The 2834-nt window shown below is 43.0% G+C and overlaps 1 protein-coding gene and 1 long non-coding RNA gene across 3 annotated transcripts in view; one reads left to right on the forward strand and one right to left on the reverse strand.

Moving 5' to 3' along the window:
- LOC113456648 overlaps positions 1 to 2834 on the forward strand; it is a 50423-nt gene that overhangs the window by 41837 nt on the left and 5752 nt on the right. Inside the window, exon 3 of one of the 2 annotated variants that reach the window (XR_003377406.1) lies at positions 54 to 534. The exons of the other annotated variant lie outside the window; for it this stretch is intronic. This is a non-coding gene — a long non-coding RNA (uncharacterized LOC113456648). Of the gene's footprint in view, positions 1 to 53; positions 535 to 2834 lie in introns of those variants that run through there. 2 annotated transcript variants of the gene reach the window in all.
- Positions 1 to 2834, reverse strand: part of Mccc1 (methylcrotonoyl-CoA carboxylase 1) — a 50493-nt gene that overhangs the window by 19837 nt on the left and 27822 nt on the right. The window lies entirely within an intron of this gene.

The raw sequence follows: 2834 nt of genomic DNA on the forward strand, positions 1-2834 counted from the left end.
CTCTTAACCTCTGAGCCATCTCTCCAGCCCATGTTTTTATTTCTGAATCTCAGGAAATTGCAGGAGCTTCTGAAAAGGAAGCTAGCTTTAATCATCCAAGGACACACTGCAGAAATGAAGGAACTGGGGCCTCGTGTGATTGGCTGTGATTGGCTACTACAAATGCACCCCTACTCATGGGCTGACAGCAGTCTGCAAATGAACTTTATACACAGATCACTCTGTTGCTAGAAGACCTTGACCCTCGCTCTTCATTCCCAGCTCCGTAGGTCATTTCATCTCGGCTAGCACGTCTCACCTCTAACAGTGGCATGGCCCAGAATGTTGTGACCTTAGGTAGACCATGAGGCTTGGCCACAGGATCAGGACAAGATAGAATGACACAGCTCACCTGCCTGCAGCCAGGGCCTATGGGGTCAGTTACCTAAGATGAAGGGAACTGATCATTTGGAATCTGTGTTCCCACAGTGCTAATAACATTGCAGCCTCACATGCAGTTTGTTTTTTTTTCAAGACAGGGTTTCTCTGTGCAGTCACGGCCTTCCCGAACTTGCTCTATAGATCACGCTGGCCTTGAACTCAGAGATCTGTCAACCTCTGCCTCCTAGGATTAAAGGTGTGCACCACCACTGCCCGGCCAGTTTTTTTTTTTCTTTTAATCTTACATTTTCCTGTACTTATCCCAACCCCAAAGGTGAGCGATACCCTAAGTAGCATAAAAGTAGTTCACAACATAATGTATTCTCAACACTGACCTTATTCCTGGCAGCGCTAGGACTGAGCCCAGGCATCATCTCTACCACTGAGCTCCACCCATAGCCCAAGACTGCATCACTAGGTAAACCTCACCCATAGCCCAAGACTGCATCACTAGGCAAACCTCACCCATAGCCCAAGACTGCATCACTAGGCAAACCTCACCCTGAACTGCCACTCCACCAAGTCAGTTCCGGTGATCATTTCGGTGACAGGATGCTCCACTTGCAGCCTTGTGTTCATCTCCATGAAATAAAAATTGTGCTCTGCGTCCATAATGAATTCCACAGTTCCTAGCGGGGAAGATGCAGTTGTCACACGTCAGCGGTACAGAGGCAGCAGCAAATCAAGATTCCTAGGATGGGAGCTGGAAAGAGCTGAGCAGTGAAGAGCACTAGGCCTCCCACAGGCTCAGTTCCCAGCACCCACTCGGGGACCAACTGACATCTGATGCACTCTTCTGACCTCCACGGGAAAGGTGCACAGGCACACACACAGGCAAAACACCCACGCACACAGAAAAATAAAAATATAATTTAAAAATTCATTAAAAAGATTTTCTACAATGTAGCACACTGAGTTTTACTGCTGCCGACTTCATTCATGGTATAGGATTTGTATTTCATGAGGAAAATGCCATATTTTGCCGCACAAATGAGTCTTACTTTAAAATAGAGAACGTTATGAAATGTAGCAATAGAAAATATTTTTGGAATTCTAAGCAAATGCTGAGCCCAAATTATGCGCCAGTCTTATCTGCTGTAGTAATGAGAACGTGTTTGGACTATGAGTTACTGTGCCACATACCTACTCCAGGAGCCTCGTGCCGTGAACTCTGGCTAAGGCCTAACTCTCCCCCCACCCTTGATTCCCGTGGTTCCCTCTTAACGTCCTCGTGAGGAACAGGGCTGTAGCTGCATGGTAGGTCGTTTATCTCAGATGCACTAGGCCCTAAATTCAGTCTTCAATACTGTCCCTTACTCCCGGTTAGAAAAGTCCTTGCTAGGGACACACTGGAAGACTTTTTAACTGCTCAGTATCTAAGCTGCAGGCCACTCCAAGTCTACTAGTAATCTATCAAGAGCTACAATACTTCCCCAAGTTTTTTCTTAGCAGTTCTGGGAATGGGCCCCAGACCCTAGTGCATGGTCAACAAACATCCCTCAGGTTATTAGGCTTAATTTCATACAATAATTATCTTAAGTACAGGTGAGCTGATTTTTGTCAAATGAATGCAATCATTATGCCAGATTTGTAAGAAATATGTGTCTTTGTAAAGGAAGACCATCAGAAAATAAATAGGAAAAGTAGAATGAACTAATTTTGCTTTAATTGCTTGCTAGTTGATTTAATGAACAGTTTAAAAATAACAGAAACAGTGAATGTGATTATGTATTTCTCCATATATGTGCTTATATAAAAATAAAAAGCATGACAGCAATAACAGAAGGGATAAAGAAATATTAGAGATATATAATTATTATTATAAAGTACCTGTACTTATGACATGAAATGATAATAGTTTTTTAAAAGTTTTCAAACTTTATGTGTGTGTGTCTATCATTGCGTGTGTCTATCATTGTGTGTGTCTATCATTGTGTGTGTCTATCATTGTGTGTGTCTATCATTGTGTGTGTCTATGAGTGGGACACATACATGCCGTGGCACACACGGGGAGGTCAGAGGTCAACTTCCGGTGGTCGGTTCTGGGGACGGAGCTCAGAGGGTCAGATGTGCATGGCAAGGGCCTCTCACTGGCCCGAGGCTGTCATCTGAGAGTGGATTAGGATTAATCTGAATGCACATTATGAGTTTTGAGGCTACTAATTGATGTGTTAACGGAAAAATGGGACTCATATAAAATGTTCAAGTAAAACCATAAAAGTGGCAGAACTGAGCAGGAAAAACATATGTATGGAAGAAAATGAGACACAGACAAAAGCAAAAATGAAGAACAGAGGGAACAAATGGAAGGCAATGACAAGCATGGTAGACATTTGAACTACAGCAATGCCAATTTAAATTTCTATAGTCCCATACCAAATAAAACAGAAATTGTGTAAGATTCAAAAATAGAC

Source organism: Microtus ochrogaster, chromosome 1, assembly GCF_000317375.1.
Source record: "Microtus ochrogaster isolate Prairie Vole_2 chromosome 1, MicOch1.0, whole genome shotgun sequence".
In the NCBI taxonomy this organism is placed as follows: Eukaryota; Metazoa; Chordata; class Mammalia; order Rodentia; family Cricetidae; genus Microtus; species Microtus ochrogaster.